At 37.5% G+C, this 24643-nt stretch overlaps 1 long non-coding RNA gene across 1 annotated transcript; it reads right to left on the minus strand.

Annotated features, from left to right (window-relative positions):
* Nucleotides 1–22065: 22065 nt before the first annotated feature.
* LOC106993407 (uncharacterized) lies at nucleotides 22066–24155 on the minus strand. The gene is made up of 3 exons (XR_013404236.1): nucleotides 24096–24155; nucleotides 23723–23790; nucleotides 22066–22996 (listed from the first exon to the last, which is right to left on the minus strand). It is a non-coding gene; the product is annotated as an uncharacterized LOC106993407 (long non-coding RNA).
* Nucleotides 24156–24643: the final 488 nt, after the last annotated feature.

Raw genomic sequence — 24643 nt, forward strand, 5'->3', positions numbered from 1 at the left:
AAAGGCAAAGGGGATGATGATACAGGAGATTCTGGGGTGACCACTCAAAAGTACAGACTTCATTTTTTAAAAAAGGCCTCTGAACTAAACTTCTTTAAGAAGATAACATTAATAAAATAGCTGATGTGTTTCAATATGTTATGAGGATATTTACTCAACTTTGGGTGAATTGATAGATGAATTTATTTGAAATACCTAAAAATCTAAGCAAATAAAAATCAAGACGTTTATTAACCACATGTAAAATAATCAGTTGAACAGGAAAAAAAAAGTTTACCTTATTGCTTAGCTCTGAAGAGAATTGACATAGTCATAATAATGTAAACTCTGAATATTTACTTAAACTTATGATATACTTGGGAAGTTGGAGGATGGTGATATGGTTTGGCTGTGTCCCCATCCAAATCTCACCTTGAATTGTACTCCCATAATTCCCATATGTTGTGGGAGGGACCTGGTGAGAGATAATTTGAATCATGGTGGCAGTCTCCCCCACACTGTCCTCTAGGTAGTGATTAAGTCTCAGGAGATCTGATGGTTTTATCAGGGGTTTCCGCTTTTGCGTCTTCCTCATTTTCTCTTGCTGCCACCATGTAAGAAGTACCTTTCACCTCCTGCCATGATTCTGAGGCCTCCCCAGCCATGTGGAACGATAAGTCCAACTGAATCTCTTTTTTTTTCTGTCTCGGGCATATCTTTATCAGCAGCATGAAAATGAACTAATACAGTAACTTGGTACCTGTAGCGTGGGGCATTGCTGAAAAGATACCCAAAAATGTGGAAGCAACTTTGGAACTGGGTAACAGGCAGAGGTTGGAACAGTTTGGAGGGCTCAGAAGAAGGCAGGAAAATATAGGAAAGTTTAGAACTTCCTAGAGACCTGTTGATTGGTGTTGCCCAAAATGCCGATAGCAATATAGACAATAAGGTCCAGGCTAAGGTGGTCTCAGATGGAGATGAGGAACTTGTTGGGAACTACAGCAAAGGTGACTCTCGTTATGTTTTAGCAAAAAGACTGGTGGCATTTTGCCCTAGAGATTTGTGAAACTTTGAACCTGAGAGAGATGATTTAAGGTATCTGGCAGAAGAAATTTCTAAGCAGCAAAGCATTCAAAATGTGACCTGGGTGCTATTAAAAGCATTCAGTTTTAAAAGGGAAACAGAGCATAAGAGTTTGGAAAATGTACATCCTAACAATGTGATAGAAAAGAAAAACTCATTTTCTGAGAAGAAATTCAAGCTGGCTGCAGAAATTTGCATAAGTAATGAGGAACCCAATGTTAATCCCCAAGGCAATGGGGAAAATGTCTCCAGGGCATGTCAGAGGTCTTCACTGGCAGCCCCTCCCATCACAGACCCAGAGGCCTAGGAGAAAATTGTTTTGTGTGCCAAGCCTAGGGTCCTCCATGCTGTGTGTGGCCTTAGGGACTTGGTGCCCCGCATCCCAGCTGTTCCAGCTCTGGCTGAATGGGGCCAAGATAGAGCTCAGGCAGTGGCTTCAGAGGGTGCAAGCCCCAAACCTTTGCAGCTTCTATATGGCATTGAGTCTGCCACTGCACAGAAGTCAAGAATTGAGGCTTGGGAACCTCTGCCTAGATTTCTGTAAATGTATGGAAATGCCTGAATGCCTAGGCAAAAGTTTGCTGCAGGGGTGGAGCCCTCCTGGAGCACCTCTGCTAGAACAGTGTGGAAGGAAATATGGGGTCAAAGCCCCCACACAGAGTTCTTTACTGGGGCACTGCCTAGTGGAGCTTTGAGAAGAGGGCCGCCATCCTCCAGACCTCACAATGGTAGGTCCACCAACAGCTTGCACCATGCACCCAGAAAAGCCACAGACACTCAATGCCAGCCCAAGAAAACAGCTGAGAGGGAGGCTGTAGCCTGCAAAGCCACAGGGTTGGAGCTGCCTAAGACCATGGGAACCTACCTCTTGCATCAGTGTAACCTGGATGTTAGACCTGGAGTCAAAGGAGATTATTTTGGAGCTAAAAGTTTGATTGCTCTACTGGGTTTTGGACTTGCATGGGCCCTGTAACCCCTTTGTTTTGGTCAATTTCTCCCATTTGGAAAGGCTGTATTTACCGAATATCTGTACCCCCCATTGTTTCTAGGAAGTAACTAGCTTGGTTTTTATTTTACAGGCTCATAGGTGGAAGGGACTTGCCTTGTCTCAGATGAGATTTTGGACTGTAGACTTTTGGGTTAATGCTGAAATGAGTTAAGATTTGGGGGGACTGCTGGGAAGCCATGATTGGTTCTGAAATGTGAGAACATGAGATTTGGAGGGGCCAGGAGGGGAATGATATGACACCCACATCTCATCTCCAATTGTACTCCTATAATTCCTACATCTTGTGGGAGGGACCTGGTGGGAGATAATTTAAATCATGGGGGCAGTTTCCCCCATACTGGTCTCACAGTAGTGAATAAGTCTCATAAGATCTGATGGTTTTATTAGGAGTTTCAGCTTTTGCATCTTCCTCATTTTCTCTTGCTGCCACTATGTAAGAAGTGCCTTTCACCTGAGTGCCTGAGGCCTCCCCAGCCATGTGGAACTGTAAGTCCAATTAAACCTCTTTGTTCCCCCCAGTCTTGCATATGTCTTTATCAGCAGCATGAAAATGGACTAATACAGATGGTAAGTGTGTATGTCTATGATGGGGCCAGGAAAGAGATGAAAAGTGAAAGAGGGCTAAATTTTCATCTTCTATGGTGGGAAGTTGATAGATAAATGCCCAAAACTAAACAATCAATGAGTAGCAGTATAGGCATATGATTTAGAAAATTGAAGGTAAATATGTAAAATCAGTCATAATTTAATCAAAACAGTTAAAAGTGTGTACCTCTCTAAACTGGGAAAATGGGGTAGGTTGCAGAGCTGAAGACTGCCTTTTTAAAATAAAACCATGGTAGAAAAAATTGAGTCTTTATGTGCATACACAACTAGATAAAAATAAATGCTAAATAAAAATTATTTAATAACTCTCTCTCTTAAATTATATTCTAAACATAGGAAAATTATAAGTCTTTCTAATCTACATTCTAATCTACTCTTTAGTCTGTTTTCTAATCTCTCTTCACCCTTACGTTCTGTTTTAACTAAACTTAATGATTCACAGTTTCTTTCAGGTGAAGAAATGGTTCATATGCTATGAAAGGACTCTTAACTTTAAGCTTTAGTCAAAAAGTGGGAGTTACTGAGGGTTTTAGACAGAGTAGTGTATAAGAGTGGAGGATAAGTTAAAAGGAGACTAGTCTATACACATAGAGTTAATTTAGAAGGCTGTTGTGAGTCAGTGAGGAGGAAGAAGAGAAACTGAAAATGAGTCCAAAAATCTAAATATTGGTCAACACTAAGTTGTTATATAACCTGAAGCAACTCACCTAACTCCTCTAATCCTTGGGTTCCTCAGGTGAAATGTATAAATGGAAGATGGTTTGCACCTACATCTGGTTCTTTTTCAAGATAAATATCTCAAGGAATGTCACCATCATGCACCCAACAGTTCAGGTCAGAAATCTGTGACTGATCTTTGATATCTCCCTCTCTATTTGTATCCATATCTCATTAGTCACCAAGTCCTTTTGGTTTAGCCAGTAATATTTCTTGAGTATATTTATCTCCACGCACACTGGGATAATCCTAGTTGAAGCCACTTTTACCTCACATTAGAACTATCACAACTAGTTTCTTTTATCTACTTTGGTCTTCCTCCAATCTGTTGTCAGTGTATTTGGAGTGATTTTCAAAAAGCAAATGTGGTCATCTTATTACCTCCCCTGAATAACACCTGTCAATGGTTTTCTTTTGCTCTTAAGATAAAGATCAAAATCCCAAACATGGATTCCCACTGATTTTAAAAAATTGAAGAGAATAAAATTCTTCCAAACTCATTTTCTGGCCAGCATTATCCTGATACCAAACCAGACAAGGATATTACAAAAAAAGAAAATTACAGGTAACTATTCCTGATGAATCTAGAAGCAAAATTTCTCCACAAAATACTAGAAAACAAAGTACAACAGCACATTAAAAGAACCATACACCACCATGATCAAGTATGGTTTATCTCTGGGAGGCAAAGATGCTTCAACATACTCAAGTCAATAAATATGATACATAACATTAACAGAATGAACAACAAAAATCATATAATCATCTCAATAGGCACAAACAAGGCATTCAACAATATTTAACATCTTTTTATAATAAAAATGCTCAACAAGTTAGTGTAAAATGAATGTACCTCAACAGAGTAAAGGCTGTATATGACAAACCCACAACTAACAGTGCAAAGTTCGAAGCTTTTCCTTTAAGACCAGAAATAAGACAATATCTTCCACTCTCATCACTTATATTTAACAGTATTGAAAGTCGTAGCCAGAGAAATTAGGCAAGAAAAAGAATTAAAGTCATCCAAATAGAAAAGGAGTAAGTGAAATTATCTCTGTTTGCAGATAATGTATACAGAAAACACTCTAAAGGTACCACACCAAAAAAGGTTAGAACTAATAAAGAAATTCGGTAAAGTTGCAGGATCTAAAATTAACATTCAAAAAACAGTTGCCTTTCTATACCCTAAACACAACCTATGCAAAAAAAAAAAGAAAGAAAGAAAGAAAGAAGGAAATTAAGAAAACAATCCCATTTACAATAATGTCAAAAAGAATAAGATACTTAGGAATAAATTTAACCAAGAAGGTGAAAAATCTGTACACTAAACCCTATAAAACATTGATGGTATAAATTGAAAATAAATGGAGAGATACCTTGTGCCATGGATTGAAAGAATCAGTATTGTTAAAATGCCCATACTGACCAAAGTAAGTTACATATTCAATGTAATCCCTATCAAAATTCCAATAACATTTTTCACAAAAGTAGAAAAACAATCCTGAAGTTTATACAGAACCAAGAAAGACCATGCACAGCTACAACAATCTTGAGCAAGAATAAAGCTAGGAGTGGCACACTTACTGATTTGAAATTATATTACAAAGCTATAGTAATAAAAATAGTATGTACTGGATAAAAACAGACACATGGAACAGACCAATGGAACAGAATAGAAAGCCCAAAAATAAACCCATACATATACTTCCAACAAATCTCTGACAAAAACACCAAGAATACACAATGGGGAAAGAATGGTTTCATCAATAAATGGTGTTGGGAAACTGGATATCTACATGCAAAAATATATAATTGAATCCTTTTCTTACACCACACACAAAAATAAACACAAAATGAATTAAAGACTTAATATAAGATCTGAGACCATAAAAGTCCTAGAAAATAACACTAGGAAAAGCTCCATGACATTGGTCTTGGCAATGATTATTTTCAGTAAGACACCAAAAGCACAGACAACAAAACCAAAAATAAGCAAGTAGAACATCAAACTAAAAGTTTCTGCACAATAAAGGAAATAATTAACAAAATGAAAAAGAAACACATAGAATGAGAGAAAATATTGGAAAACCATATATCCAATAAGGGATTAATATCCAAAATATACAAGAAATGTATACAACTCAATAGCAATAACAAACAAACAAAATTACTCTATAAAAAATGGGCAAAGGACCTGTTTATTAGTTTGTTCTCGTGCTGCTATAAAGACTGGGTAATTTATAAAGGAACGACGTTTAATTGACTCACAGTTCTGCATGGCTGAGGAGGCCTCAGTGAACTTACAATTCTGGTGGAAAGGGAAGCAAACTTGTCCTTCTTCACATAAGAGAGCAGGAGAGAGAAGAAAGAGAGCCTCCAAGCGAAGGGGGAAACTCCTTATAAAACCATCAGATCTCATGAGAACTCACTATCACGAGAACTCACTCACTATCACCTGAACAGTATGGGGAAAACGGCCCCTCAGTATTCAATTGTCTCCACCTGGTCCTGCCCTTGACAGGTGGGGATTATTACAATTCAAGGTGAGATTCAGGTGAGGACAATAGCGAAATCACATCAACTTGAATAGACATTTTTTCAAAAAAGACATACAGATGGCCAAAATGTTTATGAAAATGAACCAACATTACTAAACTGATATCAGAGAAATGCAAATCAAAACCACAATGGCATATCACTTCATACTCCTTAGAATGGCTATTATCAAAAAGTCAGATTGTAACAAGTGTTGGTGAGGATGTGAAGAAAAAGAAGCCCGTATATGTTGTTGGGGGGAAGATAAATTGGTACAGAGTTATTGCAAACAGTTTGGAGGTTTCTCAAAAAATAAAAATAAAAATAGAACCACTATGCAATCCATCAATCCTACTTCTGGGTATACATCCAAAGAAAACAAAATCAATATGTTGAAGAGATATCTTCAGTTTCATGTTTATTGCAGCATTATTCACAAAGCTAATATATGGAAACAGCCTAAGTGTCTGTTGATGGATGAATCAACAAATAAAATGTGAAATCGACTGGGTGCAGGGGCTCACACCTGTAAACCCAGCACTTTGGGAGGCTGAGGCGGGCAGATCACTTAAAGTCAAGAGTTCGAGACCAGCCTGGCTAACATGGTGAAACCCCTATCTCTACTAAAAATACAAAAAAAGAAAAAAAATTTAGCCAGGCGTGGTGACAGTAATCCCAGCTACTTGGGAGGCTTAAAGCATTACTTGGGAGGCTGAGGCAGGGGAATCCCTCGAACCTGCGGGGTAGATGTTTCAGTGAGCTGAGATCATGCCACTGCACTCTAGCCTGGGCAACAGAGTGAGACTCTGTCAGGAAAGAAGGAAAGAAAGAAAAAGAGAGAAAGAGAGAAAGAGAGAAAGAGAGAAAGAAAGAAAGAAAGAAAGAAAGAAAGAAAGAAAGAAAGAAGGAAGGAAGGAAGGAAGGAAGGAAGGAAGGAAGGAAGGAAGGAAGGAAGGAAAGAACGTGAAATAAATATGTGGATATGAATACCCATAATGAAATATTAGTCAACTTTTGTTTAAAAGGAATTCTTGCTATTTGAAATGAAATGGGTGTATTTGGAAGACATTATGCTAAGTAGAACAAGCCAGACACAGAATGACAAATACTACATGATCTCACTTATATGCAGAATCTAAAATATTTAAACTCATAGAAACAGAGAGTAAAATAATGGTTAGCAGGGGTCAGGAATGGGAAAATGAGGAGATGTTGGTCAAAGGGTACAAACTTGCATTTGTAAGATTTGTAAGACGGTGAATAAGTTCTGGATACAATGCACAGCATGGTGACAATAGTTAATAATAATGTGCTATATACTTGAAATTTCTTAAGAAAATTGTATTAGGGTTCTCTAGAGGGACAGAACTAATAGGATGGAGATATATATATATATCTCCATATATATACCATTTTTATTCATCAATTATATATATATGGGAAGTTTAAGATATATATAAAGATATATATATATTAAGTTTATTAAAGTTTGTTTATATAAGGGAAGTTTATTAAGTATTAACTTACACAACCACAAGGTCCCACAGTAGGCTGTCTGCAAGCTGAGGAGAAAGGAGACCCACTCTGAGTCCCAAAACTGAAGAACCTCAAGTCCGATGTTTGAGGGCAGGAAGCATCCAGCACAGGAGAAGGATGTAGGCTGGGAGGCCAGGCCTGTCTCTCTTTTTACATTTTTCTGCCTGCTTATATTATATTGGCACTGGCAGCTGATTAGATTGTGCCCACCCAAATTAAGGGTGGGTCTGTCTTTCCCAGCTCACTGACTCAAATATTAATCTCCTATGGCAACACCCTCACAGACACACACCCAGGATCAATACTTGTATCCTTCAATCCAATCAAGTTGACACTCAGTATTAACCACCACAAGAATAAATCTTAAGTTTTGTTGCAACAAAAAGATAACCTTGTAGGATGATAGATATATTAATTACCTTGATTTTGGCAATCATATACTTCACAATGTATACATATATCAAAACATCATGTTGTATACCTTCAACATATATCATTTTTATTCATCAATCATACCTCAATAATGGTGAATAAAGAGAATGTAAAGCAAACATATATATACACACACATATATACACACATATATATATTCAGTTATCCCTTGTATCCCTTGGTATCTGTGAGAGATTTGTTCCAGGATCTCCCCTGGATACCAAAATCTGCAGGTGCTCAAGTCCCTGATATAAAATAGCAGAGTATTTGCATATAACCTATGCACGTTCTCCCATATATTTTAAATCATCTCTAGATCACTTGTAATACCTAATACAATGTAAATGCTATGTAAATAGTCATTATACTGTATTTTTTAGGTAATAATTACAAGAAAACAATGTTTGTATATGTTCAGGACAGATGCAATTTTTCCCCAAATATTTTTGATATGTGGTTACTTGAATCCATGGATGCAGAAACGACGGAGGCCAAGTGTACACTTGAAATATCATTCTGAGTCTTCCATCACCCTTTCTCCATCTCCCCATGGAGTGGATTATACCCTCCTTTGTTTCTCTGCATGTTTTATCTTAGTCTCCATTATACTTACTAACCCATACTGCAAGGCTTGGCTAACATATCTCTCTCCCTTACTCACTGGACTTTAATCTCCTTGATAATAAGGACCTTAACTTATGCCAGAACATATTACGTGCCCAAGAAATTTCTGTATTGAACTGAATTAAATAGAAGGCTAAATATTTATCATCAGCAACTAGTATGGACTGACTCCCTCACCCAGGATAGAGCCTTCTGAAAGCCCTTTTATCCTCCCAAATTTAGAACTACACAGAGTAGTCGACTTAGAGCTTTCATCTGGCGAGCCAGTTCTGATTAGCTGGAAGTGGTTACTTGGTATGCTATCTTAAGAAAGATTCTGGGGCTGGATCCAGGCTTATAAGAAACCAAGTCATATTTAATTAGTTACGTCTGAAAAAGCAGCAAGAGCAGGAAGTAAGAGAATATGTGCCTGTATTTTCCATCCCTAACATTGAGTTACCTCCTGTTACAACAGCTCAGAAGTATCTGTATGTTTTCACTGAGAGAGAGTAACAGAGAGAGAGAGAGAAGGAGCCTGTTTTCCCAGCATCCTCAAATCAAAACTCTCAGAAATGTTATAACGTTCAGAAGCCCTTAAATACAACAAGGGAAGGAATTTTTTGTTTTATTTTGTTCATGCTATATCACTTGGCTGCTATATAGCTAGAACAACATCGGATGTTCAATAAATATTTTTTGAATTAAAGAATACAGTTGAAATTGTAATTTAATATTTTAGGTGCATGATTCCAAAAATAGCATTTTTGGCTACTCTGGAAACCTAAGCAGTATTTCTCATACCGACTCCAGGACCAAAAAACAAACAAACAAACAAACAAAAATATATATATATGTAGAGATTTTTGGAAATGTTTTTTATGTGTGCCTTTGTACATGGTTTTTTCCTTGTTTGGGAGGTTGTTTCCCTTTTGTTTTCATCTGGAAAACTCCTATATACTCTTTAAGGACCAGCTCAAATATCACCTCTCTGTGAAACCTTTCCAAACTCCCAAAAAGAATTCCTTCTAACTCTTCTATGTTCCTATAGCACAGTGTTGAATTGTATACATTATAAGGAGCCCATGTCCCCAACTCTCATTAGATAAAATCTTTTTAAATGAAGGCATTCTTCTTTAAAATGGTTCTTCTTTTTTCTTTCAAAGGCACACGATGCTTTAGATGCATTCCTGAACACGATTAGGAGAAGAGAAAATCAACTAAAAGCTTTTACCAGATGCCTTTTCATCACTATATGGCAGGGAACACGATCAGTTCTTGTTATTCCTTAGAGAGACAGCCCTTTTCTGTCTCCTGAGTTCTATAGCTTTCAGTTCCTCTCATTGTTATAAACCATGACACAGCATGTTATTCACAAAAGAAAATTACTTTTTCAAAGCAGACACTGAACCTGCCCTTGCAAAGATGATGCTTCCAGTTTGTGAAGGTCAGCCTGCTGAGGGTAAATTCATAAGGCAATCTTCTCAAGCATCTCAGGGACCATCTGTCACCTATGTGTTCACACCTTGCATAAAAACCTGCATTATGACTTATGTGCTTAGGAAGCCACATATGACCAAACTCTCATCAATGACAAAGAAACAAGAGAGAAAATGGTGCAGTCTGATTAAAGCCAGTCCAGTGAATGAGTTCTCAGATTTCTAAAATTCCCATAAAAGGCATGACCCTGTCCAAAATAGCAATGAGAATGGCTGACTTACTCAAAAATACTGTGTATCTTCATTTCTCGAATGATTCAATTTCTTCTTCACTATTGTGTGACATAACTATCTCCCTAAAGTGCATAAAGCATTACACTTATGATCAGAATTTTTCTTTGTTTTGTTTTCATCCAGTTGGAGCTATTCAAGTCCTGAAAATTCACAGAAAACCTCTCCTACCTTTTCCCTGTTCCTGTGTCATAACTAAAAAACTTCAGTCACAACATATGCTTGACCTCAATGTGATCCAGAAACAGGAATGAAGTAAGCCTTAAATAAAGAAGTCCGAGGAACTCTGTTCAAATGAACTTGGAAAATTCAGATGAGATCCAGGCTAGCATCAGCAGGAAGGGGGTCTGATTTCATGGGATGGAACACAGCAGCAGGAGCCTGTGGCCATTCATTATATTCATTGTCACTACCTATCTAGTATATATCTAGATTAAAGCTGGACAGCAGTCAGTTTTATAAGCAGAAAATTTGAATCCAACCTCAGACCATAGGAGTTGTCAAGGGTTAGAGATCCAAGGATTTGCTTTCTTGAAGGTTCAAGGAACAACATGGACAATAATGATCTCTAAGGAAAGTTTCATGGCATAGACAGTCATAAAGCATAAATGCACATACGTGGTCTTCAGGAAAAGGCAAATTCACAACAGACATGCCCATTTCTAAGTCTTATGCTAAACACAACATATAACAGGATAAGGAAAATGAAATCAAGTTCAAATTCTGCTTCCATTTAGTAGAAAAATGTCAACACTTCACCACAGTGCTCATCACCTTACACCCAAAAGGGACCGAGCCTGGAGGCTGACCACCTTCAGCACACGCATTCTAGCTGTGCCAGAGAAGCAAGAACCCGTTCCTGAGCCCCATCCTCACTTCAGTCCTCTGTGGCAGGAGAGCCTATTAATCCACCAGCTGAGTCTATCAAAATAGTATCATAAATTTATTTAAGTGAATATATGTCAGTATCTTTTATTCATTTGGCAAGTATATACCAAGGATCTACAAAGTGGTAGTTGCTCTGCTAAGCCCTCAAGTTACAAAGACATAATCCTTCCTTGAAAGAGTGCACAGACTAGTTAAAAATAGATGAAATAAATAATTATAATGTGATAAATTCAACAGTAGGATATGGGGCATATTATAGTTGTGTATCAGCGGTCCCTAACACAACTTGGGGAATTCAAATAAGTCTACATGAATGAAGTAGTTCAAGAAACTCTTTTAATTTCATTTGAAAATTTTATTTCAGTATGTTGGCTGAGTACTAACCAGTGAGTAGAAGTGAGAGATAGAAAACCATTTGATTCCTAATTATTAGCATAGCTAGTCAGACTGACACTCAAATTAAAAAAAAATAGAATACATATTCTTATTTCTCTAGAATCAGCTTTTAATACTAAATAGCTCCACCATGTAGTGGGAGATTTTAGAAAATTCAATTAACCTTTCTAAGACTCATTTTCCCCATCTCTAAAACGAGAGGTCACAATACCTTCCAAAGTTTTTTTGAGGATTAAATGAAATAAAACATCTAATGTGGTGGAGTTAGAACACAAACCCAGTCTAAAATCGAGACTCTTGACAAGGATGACTGCTGCCAACTCCATGAGTTTTACTACACAATGAAATAATCTTGATTTAAAAAATAAAAAGGTCATTAATGGAGAATCTCTTCTTCATCACCTTGTTATATTGAATAAAACAAAATAAGCTGAGATCACCATCCCCTATAGTTTCATCAGGAGGTCATCTTTACCTCCTACAGCAGGGCATCCATAAGTTACAGTATATGGGGAATGATTGAATGAGAGGTTGTATTTGATTGGGAAATCAATGACTAGGAAGAGGGCACCAAGGTCACAGAGACTGTATTACCCTGACCAATCTTGCCCCCTTGGAAAACCTGAGTCTTCCATCATATCACATCTGCCAATTCCTCAGCAGTCTTAATTATGGACACAGCTATTTGTCTCCAAATATCACAGCTCTGTGAAATCTATGCATCAATAAATACAGCTCAAAAGCTGTTTTCCACACTATTGGAGAGTTAATTGTTTATGTGGTTAAAGCAAATGTGGTCATTCTTTACCTTTGAGGGAACTTTCAAGGTCCTCAAGTGACTGGAGGTTTCCCATAAGTCAGAGTGAAGAACACCACAGTTTTAGGACTTGCAGTCGTGCCTCAAAAAAGATCCACACATTCTGATTAGCTCTCCATGGCCAAAGAATAGAAACAAGGCCTCTAGGGTCAGAGTCAGACAACCAATTCTATTTTGAAATGGGCATCTTTGTTTCGGCCATCATTCCTTTATCCATTTTCTTAAAAAAAAAAAAAAAAAAAAAAAAAAAGCACGTACTTGGTTTTATGTATATGTCAGATATTTGGCAAGGGGGAGGATAGAAAAAATAAGAAATGGTATCCACCCTCCAGAATAACAGAAGAGTGTATTTGGGCAAATACACTCAAAAAATTTGCAAGATAATGTGAGGACATTATGAGAGAAACTTGCCTTTAGAGTCCAAGGGGTCTCAAAAAATTTTGGTGGATTAGTTCAGCTACAAGATGGGGGTCAGGAGAAGTATTACAGAAGAGGTGAAACTTGAACCAAATCTCCAGAGGAGTATATATTTGTCTGGCAGTCAGCAATAGAAATTAAGGTGAAAAAAGTTTGTCATACAAATGTAGCCAAATAAATAAAGGGACAGAAACATATTGAAAACACATGACCATTCAAGGTACCATCTATACATTTTATATGGATGGCACATAGGGTGGAAATGGAGGCTGGGGAAAAGGGAGACTGGGGAGGCAGGAAGAAGCTGGATCACAGAGTGTCTTGTATGGTTTAGAAAAGCTATGGGGGTTAGTGATGTAATTCAAACAGGAAAATATACTCAAACCTATTTTAGTAAAGTCATCCTAACTGCCAATGTGGATAATAAATTAGAGGGGAGAGAGACTGGAAGAAGGAAGACTAATTAGGGGACAGTTGCAATTATTTAAGAAAGAAACCATGAGCACTAAACTGAGGCTGTAGCAGTAAAGATCTAGATGAGTGAACAGGCACAAAATGAGAATGACAATTCTGAAGGCATGGCTGTGGACGGGCAAATAATGGAATTCTTGGTTACTTCCTTCCAAGAACACATGAGTACAGCCTTAGAAATCAAGATGGAAACTCACCAGAGCATAAAACTGGATACTGATAAAGATGGTAGAGAAATTAATTCCAATAAATTCATTTGATTTTATAGGACATCCAGATGTTGTTGGGAACTATAATTAGACCATGCTTCATGATGTGCAGGGAGGAAAAGGACCAATCTCTGACTCAACAAACAGCAAAAACATATGAATGGAGAAGCTACATAGTCACCAGAGGATCAGAAGGTAAACACAGTACCCCACTTCCCTTCTTGACTTTTGTTGTCTGCTTTGTTTATTTTCCATTTCTCCTTACCTTCACTTAGAATGTAAGGTCTATAAGGGTAAAAGTTTTTGGCACAACAGTGTTTGGCTTGTAAGTGCTCATTAGGTATTTGGCATCAATTAATTAACTTATCCTGATCAGGACTTCTGTGCTCTTTCGGTTTGTAAATTCGCATATTTTATTCTGGAAAAGTCTCAGCCATTATTTCTTTCAATATTGTATCTATCTTATTTTCTCTGTTATCTTCATCTGTTACTTCTATTATGTTGGAATCTCTGGTTTCCATTCTCAATCTTTTTTTTTGTTTTCCATATATTTGTTTCTCTGTGCTACATTCTGGATAATAAGGTATATCTTTTTAATTTTTTTATTTTTATAGATTCAGTGGGTACAACTACATTTTTGTTACCTGGACATATTGCGTAATGGCGAAGTCTGGGATTTTAGTGTAACCATCACCCGAATAGTGAACACTGTACCCAAGTAGGTACTTTTCATCCTTCATTCCCTTCCACCTTCCCACCTTTTGAAGTCTCCAATGCCTATTATTCCTTTTTATGTGTGTGTGTACCCATTGTTTAGCTCCCACTTATAAATGAGAACATGAGTTTTTTGACTTTCTGTTTTTGACTTATTTTACTTAAGATAATGGCCTCTAGTTCCACCCATGTTGCTGAAAAAAACATGATTTCATTCTTTTTATGGCTGAATAGTATTCCATGGTATATGTATGTATATATAGTATGTATATATACATATACATCACTTTTTTTATCCAGTCATCCACTGATGACTGATGAACACAACGACTTTGCTATTGTGAATAGCTACAATAAACATATGAGTACAGGTGCCTTTTTGATAGAACGATTTCTTTTACTTTGGGTAGATACCAGTAGTGGGATTGCTGGATCAAGTGGTGGTTCTATTTTTAGTTCTTTGAGCTATATCCATACTGTTTTCCAAAAAGGTTTCACTAAATTACATTCTCACGAGCAGTGCACAAGTATTTCCTTTCTCCTTTTCTCTGCATCCTTGCTAACATTTGTTGTTTTTGGCTTTTAATAATAGCCATTCTGCGACCATCCAGAGTGTAAGATGGTATTTTACATCCAGGTGTAAGATGGTATTTTATTGTGGCTTTAATGTGCATTGCTCTGATGATTAGTGACCTTGAGCATTTTTTTTTTTTATGTTTGTTGTCCACTTGTATGTCTTTTGTTGAAAAATTTCTGTTCATGTCCTTGGCCCCCTTTTTAATGAAGTTATTTGTTTTTGTCTTTTGAGTTCTTTGTAGATTCTGGATATTAGTCCATTGTTGGATGCTTAATTTGCAAGTACTTTCTCCCATTCTGTAAGTTGTCTGTTTACTCTATTGATTATTTCTTTTGCTGTGCAGAAGCTTTTTAGTTTAATGAAGTCCCATTTGTTATTTTTGTTTCTGTTGTATTTGCTTTTGAGGTGTTGGTCATGAATTCTTTCTCTAGGCCATTGTCCAGAAGAGTTTTTCCTCATTTTTTTCTAGGATATTCATTTAGCATCAGGTGTTCTACTTAGGTCTCCAGCCCATCTTAAGTTAATTTTTGTATGTGATGAGAGATATGAGTCCAGTTTCATTTTTCTGCATATGGCTATCCAATTTTCCCAGCACCACTTATTGAATAGGGTGTTCTTTCCCCAGTGTATATTTTTGTTGACTTTGTCAAAGATCAGTTGGTTGTAGGTATGTGGTTTTATTTCTGGGTTCTCTATGCTGTTCCATTGATCTATGTGTCTATTTTTATGCCCATACCATGCTGTTTTGGTTACTGTGGCCTTGTAATATAATTTAAAGTCAAGTAATATGATGCCACTAGCTTTTTTCATTTTTCTTAGGATTGCTTTGGCTATTTGAGTCTTTTTTGGTTCCATACGAATTTTAGGCTTTTCTAATTCTGTGGAAAATACACAAACAAATAAATGTGATTCACCACATAAACTATACAAAATAAAAATCATATGATCATCTCAATAGATGCAGAAATAACTATTCAATAAAATTCAGTGTCATTTTATGATTAAAAAAAATCTTCAACACACTAGGCATAGAAGGAACATACCTCAAAATAATAAAAGCCCATAGCCATCATCATATTGAATGGGGAAAAGTGGAAAACATTCTCCCTATGAACTGCAGTAAGACCAGGATGCCAACTTTCACCACTTTTAATCAACTTAGAAAGGAAGTCCTAGCTAGAGCAATCAGGCAAGAGAAAGAAATAAAAGGTATCCAAATTGGAAAATAGGAATTTAAATTATTTCTGTGTGCTTGTGATGTGATCTTATGCTTAGAATATCCTAAAGACTCCTCCACAAGACTCCTAGATTTAATTCATGTCCTCAAGAAAGCTTCAAGATACAAATATCAGTAACATTTCCATACACCAATAACAAGCTGAGAACCAAATCAAGAATTCAAACCCATTTACAATAGCCACATACAAATAAAATATCTACGAATACATTTAACCAAGGAGGTGAAAGATCTCTACAAGGAGAACTACAAAATACTAATGAAAGAAATCTTTTTTTTTTTTTTTTTTTTTTTTTTTTTTCTTTTTTGAGATGGAGTCTTGCTCTGTCACCCAGGCTGGAGTGCAGTGGCCGGATCTCAGCTCACTGCAAGCTCCGCCTCCCGGGTTTACGCCGTTCTCCTGCCTCAGCCTCCCGAGTAGCTGGGACTACAGGCGCCCGCCACCTCGCCCGGCTAGTTTTTTTGTATTTTTCAGTAGAGACGGGGTTTCACCGTGTTAGCCGGGATCGTCTCTCGATCTCCTGGCCTCGTGATCCGCCCGTCTCGGCCTCCCAAAGTGCTGGGATTACAGGCTTGAGCCACCGCGCCCGGCCTGAAAGAAATCTTAAAAAAACAAATGGCAAAACATTTTATGCTCATAGATTGAAAGAATCAATATCATTAAAGTAACCATACTGCCCAAAGTGATTTACAGATTCAGTACAATACCTATCAAACTACCAATGTTATTTTTCACAGATCTATCTTTAAAATCATTATTTATTTCTTTATCTATCAATTGAGTGACTTATTTTACTGACCTTTTCATTCATTTCTAGAATTCTACTTTAATTCTGCTTCAAATTTACCTATTTTTAAGTTATTCTTTTTGTGTCTTAGTTTCTATTATTCTTTAATCTTTTATCTCTTTGATCAGTTTAATCTGCTTATTTTAGTATCTCTTTTAGATTGTTCTATTACTTATATTTCCAGAGGCAATATTTAGTTCATTTACTGATGTTCATTTCACTTGCTGATTTACCTTGTGCAAATTAATTATATTGATTTGCGTGATTTTTAATATTTGATTGTGATGTTATCTTCAACAGCACTTTGGGAGTCTTGCTGCTCTGAAAGTGTCCCTACAGAACTCATTACATCTGTCTGTTATTCTCTATGGTCTGCACTAGTACTAGACTAGTTTTTACGTTAGCTTTTTGTTTTGATATCCATATTCCATGGGTATTTGAAGCCATATTTCACAACTATGTGTGGTGCAGATCTAGGGTTCTGATTCTGCATTGGTGATTTATTTATTGACACAACCCCAGGTGGATTGCAAACTTCTTTGCTGTCTCCCAGGAAAGGCAGGCCAGGTTCTTCTATTCCTTATTCCAGAAATGAACAGATATCTTCATGGCTTCTATTATTGGGCAGGTAATTTATCTATAGTATGAGCTTGAGCAGATCTTCATGGCTTCTATTATTTGGCAGGTAATTTATCTATAGTATGAGCTTGAGCTCTGATGCCTTAAATATCTTCCTAATGCCACTATCAGAGAATCCTAGTTCCTGGTTCCCAGGTTTTAAGCTCTATGTGATGTTACAGTAACCATGTAAGCATTTTCAGCTTTTGGTCCACTGTCTACTCTAACTTTGTGCTACCTCTTCAGCACCAGGGAATTTTCTGTTCTTAATTTCTTTTTCAGCTATGGATGCAAATAAAATTTCTCATATTCTATCTGATATTTTTATAAGTTTGAAATAGGAAAAGCAATTGTTGATTTCACTCAATTTGCCATATTCATGATTCTGTAATTCTGAAACCAATGAGTATAGCATGAAATTTCCTTTATAACACTAAACTATTTACAAAACTCAATCTGAATTGTGAAAGTTGCGGGAAAGTATATCCACTTTCCTTAATTAAATTATTTACTGATACAACCTGGGGCAATGCATTCATTTCTGGATACCAAAGTTTGATAGGGAAATTGACAATATGGTCCACTTCTGGAAAACACTGAAGTAATGAAGAGTCTAGAAACTCTACCATGATGGGAATGCTTAAACAATGAACATTGAGAAACCTAAAAAACAGGAGACCCAGAGGGCACATGAGCACTGTTACCAAATATTTGAAAGACTTTCGTGTGGAAGGAGTATTAGTCTTTTCTCATGTAGTTCCAGAGAATAGACCCAGGAATATGCTACAGAAAGCTAGAAATTTTGTGAGTGATCTCTGACACTGATTCATCACATAACAACTTTGGACAAACTACCTCCCCATTATGGACCCCAGGATTCACATCTGTAAAGTGAGGAGGTTGAATCATACAACTGCCATGATCCTTTAGCTCTAACAGATTTTGGTTCATTTTTTAACAAAGTTAATGAGCACAATTTTTCCAACGATGAATCATTGGGCACAGTTGATGAATGACCTTGACTTCCCTTATTTCATTCCCACTCAAAATAATCTATTGCTTGTTTCATTCCACCATGACAGCAGACCTCAAGCCAAGTCTCCATAATCTTCTTTGATCCAGAAATTATAGGTTAAGAATGCCAGAAATGGAGCTGAGAATGGTGGCTCACGCCTGTAATCCCAGCACTTTGGGAGGCCTAGGCTGGGTGGATTGCCTGAGTCTGGGGGTTCAAGACCAGCCTTGGCAGCATAATGAGACCCAATCTCTACAAATAATACAAAAATTAGGCCAGGCATAATGGCATGTGCCTGTAATCCCAGCTACTCAGGAGGCTGAAGTGGGAAGATCACTTGAGCCCTGTATGTGGAGGCTGCAGTGAGCTGAGATTGCACCACTGCACTCCAGCCTGGATGACAGACAAAGTAAGACCTTGTCTCCAAAAAAAACCATTATATCAGGAAAAGATAATGGATTTTGATGTCATACAAACATACAGACCTGAGTATCAAGTCTAACTTTTACCTTACTAACTCTGTGTCTTTGAGCACCATTTAACTTATCTGAATATCAGTTTTCTTCTCTAAAATATGAAATAATATATATTTAATGGATTTAGTAATCATTAAAAATTTTAAAACCAATATAAAAGCGTCCAACACATGATAGGCATTTAACAAACATTAGTAAAATCCAAAATCAAAACCAAATGTTCTGTATTGACAATCGATAGAATCATGTCTATGACACCAGGACATATTCTAATCATTTGAACATGTTACATCATCATGTATTAACATTGCAAAATTTATTCTATTCCCACCACAATTTGTATGCATTCCAAACTCTAGTGATTAATTATTTTCATACAAGGTACAGTTATCTGAATTACTCCAATACCTTAAGTATCTCTCAAAAATTATCTTTCCCTTGAATTGTTAAACCATGGGGAAATCAAAGCCCAGTCTCATAAATATTTGATTTAACAACAAAAAAATGCTATCCCTCTTTGTAGCCAGTTTTTCTTCCAACTTATCTCAGGCCTCCTTCATTATCTCTTGGCATGGAGGGATTCAAGCCTCTTATATTTCTGCTATCACACCAAAGTTGTATTTTATAAGCTGACATCTACACATCTATCTCCTGACATCTGAGAGGATCTTAACTTGGTAAACAATACAACCGGATTCATTAAAAGTTTCTAACTCATAGCAACTCCATGAAAACTTCCTCTAGTTTTCTGATGAATTTTGCTTCCTGGGCTCCTTTGTCTTGAGTGTTTCAATCTGGTAAAGTTGTTTTAGTCTCTGGGAAAAAAAAAAAAAGAAAAGAAAAATTATCTACACTCTCCAGATATATAGGGGTGGCTATAATAGAATCATGATCAATGGACTGGAAATGTTGAAGACAATCCAATTGAGCTAATACAGTGAATGAAAACAAATTTGAACTTGGGTTCTGAAATTAGAGTCAGTTCAATTTGAGAGTCTACCACTCACTAGTTGCATGACTTTCAACAAGTTGAGAAAACACCTAAGCTTCAATTTCCACATTAGCAAAATGGATGGAAAACATTGCCTTCAAATATGCAGCAGGAAAAAATGCTAGACTACCTCCAGTAGCAGAAAATACATGAAAGTCTGCTTCAGAAGACATCAAGAACAACTTGGAGAAAATAAAAGTAGTAAAGCTGGAAGTCCCTTGATAGTGGGTGGAATGAATCCCGAGAAATGTTTTATTACATTTTTTAACATTATACTAAAATGGTCTGGAAAACAAAAAGCACATTACTATATGTGTTACTTTATTCTCATGCTGCTATGAAGAAATACCTGAGACACAGTAATTTATAAAGGAAAGGGGTTTGACTGACTCGCAATTCTGCAGAGCTGGGGAGGTCTTAGGAAACTTAAAATCATGGTGGAAGGTGAAGCAAACATGTCCTTCTTCACCTGGTGGCAGCAAAGAGAAGTGCAGAGTAAAGTTGGGTAAAGCCCTTTAAAAACCATCAGATCTCCTGAGAACTCCCTCATCATCATGAGAAGAGCATGGAGGTAACCACTCCTGTGATCCAATTACCTCCCCACCAGGTCCCTCCCACAACAGGTGGAAATTATGGAAACTACAATTCAAGATGAGATTTGAATGGGGACACAGCCTAGCCATATCACTATATTAAAATTCAGCCTATAATTTCACAAATAAGATATGTAATATAGACACCAGAATTGATCATATAAGCCCATGGTCAGAAGCAGTAGCCACATCAATACATAATGCTTCTTGAGCACTAATACTGTGCTAAGGATCATGCTATGTGTTTCATGTGCATATTTATGTGCATATCTCATTGATCTTTTTTTTTATGTTGTGTGCATACATAGCTCACTTAACAACCCACAAGGAAAGTATTGTTATTTTGACCCCCATTTAACAAATGCTGCCTTAGCCTGGCTTCCACCTGAAAGCAGAACCTGAGCCAAGGGCTTGTGTGCAGTAATTTGAGAACCAATGGCAGGCAACAGAAGTGATGAATGGAGGAAAGAGAGAAAAAGCCAGTTCAAGAAGACATTATCCACTGGCCTCCATTGTACTGCTCATCCTCTCCCCTTTTTCTAAGTACTCCCCACTTCCATTTCCCTCTGATTGTGGAATCCTCCTTGGGACACTAACTGTCTTGTACATTCAGGTTACCTGTGTGTGAGTGTTGAGTAGGCTCCTGCAGGCACACTGGGACAGAAAGCAGCACACACTTAACTGAGGTGCCATCAAGGGTAAAACTGGTAGGAACTTGGGCAGAACAGTTTACACTAGTAGTGGCTAGAATAGAGAGGAGGCCAAGAGAATGGGAGGCAATGAGTTTACAAAAAGGATCCCACAGAGGTCAAACAACTAAGATTTATAGAGATTGTCTTGCCCAAAGTAACACAAGTTGAAAAATGATGGAGGCAATTCTCAAATCTGTCTCCCATTTTAAATACTCTTCTCTTTCCATTCCCCAAATATGAAAAAGGTAAAGATATAGACAGCTAATTTTCTAGATATAACATCCAGGAATAAAAATCCCTCCCTGGTGTTTCTCCTGCTTGCCTGTTCAGTCTCACCTACCACCACTATCTTCCTATGATCCAATTGTACTATAATACTTGCATGTCTTCAAAGTAATTAACTAGCTTGCCCAAGTGCACAAGCCGGTAACCCCAGCCTGGGTAACTCCAAAGCCTATGTTCTTAGCAGTACCCTACACTGTATTTCTACTGCTTTCATTAAAGAAATCTAAGATTGCATCAGTCAGCCCATGACTTTATGTGCTTGCTGGCTAGCATGAATCTAAAAATAAGCATTGCTCCAGCTTCCCAGTTATTGGGTATAAGTGCACTGACCTAGGAGCCAGGAGCCCTGGGTTCTAGTCTGCCTCTAACTCCCCCTGGGACTTGGACCTTCCTGCATTCCCTTGCTCTGGGCTTCAGTTTCCTAGTATTTTAAACTATTCAGTTGAAACAAATCTTCTCCAAATTCTCTTCTAGCAGTAATGGTTTCTGCACTGAAGGCTATTATAAAAAGAGATCACAATTCTTTCCATTTTCTCTTATCATTGTTTTCCTTAGGAATAATGGAGAAAAACTTCTGTCTGTGTTAAACAGGAAGACAGGATCAGATCAAGCTCCAAACTTTTGGTTTACCCTGGACAGCCTCTCTGTGAGTGTTGAAAGTGAAGACTGCTGGGATGAGGCCGGTAGAGACAGGTTACCAGATCATTCCAAACTTGAAATTCATAAACTTCTTTCCAAATATGGACAGGTGTCCTATGAAAACACATCCTCAGAATCTTCCTGATATGTCTTTGATAACTAGAGAAACAGCGGGGTCCTTTGTCTTGCACCAGTTAGATAAATGACACGGATACATGTGGAGTGGTTTAAAGGAGGGGAAAGTTTAATAGGCAAGAAAGAAGAAAGTATCCCCGTATAGAGAGGGAGGCGGGCTCCGAACAGAGAAAAACCCCGTATGCAGCAGAAAAGTAGCCAGTTATACTGGGAGGCTGGAGGTGGTGTCTGATTTGCATAGGGCCTAGGGGATTGGTTTGACCAGGTGTGTCATTCACACAGCCCATGAAAAACCTGGCCCTCCCACCCTAGCGTTTTAATACAGAAATGCAGGTCACCATGACATCCTGCACGTGTGGAGTCATCTGGAGGTGGCCATGACACCTGGCACATAAGGTGACAAAGAGAAGAGGGTGAGAATCACTATGTTGGATGGACCCAGTTTCTAATTGCTGGCATTCACATATCAAAGCTTGCCAGCCTGGCTTTTCAACACACCTTTCTATTAGAAAAGAAATGTTTCAGGAGCTGATTCTTTTCAAAGGAAAAGCCTTTCCGAGGACTCCTTACCCTATCTCCCTAACATAATTTCTTAATAACTCCTGTATTATTCCTCCCTCAAGAGAAGTAAACCTAACTGCTGTTAGGGGGTGTTGGATGATGATTATTTCTGACTACTTCCTGCTGAAAAGGGGTGTCATCTGGAGGGACAGCTGTTGGACCGTCTCCTGAGGTTGATGTAAGGGTTCTCGGAAGAATGGCATGTCCACGTGTGGCTCTGCTCACAGCACTGTTTGGGATTTGATTGCTTCTAGGTGAAAAGAGATAAATTTTACAAGAAAGTTTAAAATATAGGGTCACAATATGAGCATTAAGACTACCACTGTTAATGGGGGTCCTACAGACCATAACTGACAGAAGAGTTTGATACCTGTTAGTTACACTAATGGATTGTAATACCTGTTGCCTTCCACTAGATATCGCTGTACATTACTAGAAACAATATAAAGTAACATTCCTTTTAGGATTAGTGACCTTGGATTTGGGTGGCTAGAGTAACTTTAGTGTTAGCCTCAGCTAGATTTTTCCTGAACCTTCTTTTCATAGCCAGGGTGTGACATATTACCAAACTCAATAAGAAGGTCTAGCAAACTCAGTGATAGTAAAACTCTCATGCTTCTTTTTTGTTGGTGGCTGTTAACCCTGCTCTAAGGATAATCATTAAGCAAAATATTACAATGATGGAAACTCTCTGTCCAATATTTCAGTTAGAATGTGCCACCATGTATAGCTCTACTACAAATAGTACAGAGACTATAGCAATTCCTGCAAGTGTGGTGTGGTGGATAATTTCCATCTAAAATTATACTTGCTAAGATATAGAATTTCCTTTTGGGGGATCCATGAAGTTTCTTCACTCTATTTCCCTCAACAAAGAAACCTCTGGGTTACGGGCACCCTACTCACTTTCATTGCCTGGCGGAATTTATAGGATAATTGCCCAGAACTAGCATACTGATCCAGATTTTTACATTACCATTCCTTTTTGTTTCTTCCAAACTGCAGAAGATCACCACTTGATTCACAAGAATAAGCAGGGTTAGTCTAAAATGTAGACAAAAAGCTTAAGAACAATCAATAAGACTAGGATTTAATGCATGATAAGCTTTCAAGCATAATTTCTCTCTCTAGTCCTCATTTTTGGTAAAAACAAATTATGATAGGACCATGTTATTTGTAGAATAAACTTAAGTCTTACACTTGGCCTGATTATTTTCATAAAGCACAACAAGAATAATTATTTCTACATAGGCCTTTTTGATTGCCTTTGATGGAACTCTGTTCCATAAGTAATCTCAGATAAGACCTGTTAAAGCTGAGCCCAGCCATGGGTTTATATCCTCAAATACCTGTAAGTTGGGTGATCCTTTTCTCTTGAGGTCCTAAGATAAACTTGGAGCTCCTGGACCTGTTAGAAAGTGACATTCTTTACTGACCACAGGTTAGGAACCCTTTGCAGGGACTGTGTAGATAAGATATGAGGCCAGTTCTCAAGCCCCAAGGGGCTTTTACTGCCTCTGCCTGTCAGGTTTTAATTCCTTAAAGGGAAACACACCCTTCCAGTCAAAGCCTTGGTAAAATAACCAGTTTTTCCAACTGTGTCCTCTTGAAAAAGAAAAATGGATTCTTATTGCACTGATGCAAACAACTATATTGTCATAGGTTAAGAGTACTTACAGATAGTTTCCAAATTCTAGAGGAACCAGGCAGAGAGAAAAAAACATGCTCCAAATTTTGTTTGCAGGAGTATACCTTACCTAATTATTAAAGGCCATAAATAGTTCAAAATAAGTGTCCTCAACTTTGAAAAACAAAACAAGGATCAGCAATGTTTTAAGCAAAAGTCCAGAAAGTTGCTTTAACTTTCTTGTTTTGCGTGATATTCATGAACATGCCA

Source organism: Macaca mulatta, chromosome 14 (assembly GCF_049350105.2).
Source record: "Macaca mulatta isolate MMU2019108-1 chromosome 14, T2T-MMU8v2.0, whole genome shotgun sequence".
NCBI classification, from domain to species: Eukaryota; Metazoa; Chordata; class Mammalia; order Primates; family Cercopithecidae; genus Macaca; species Macaca mulatta.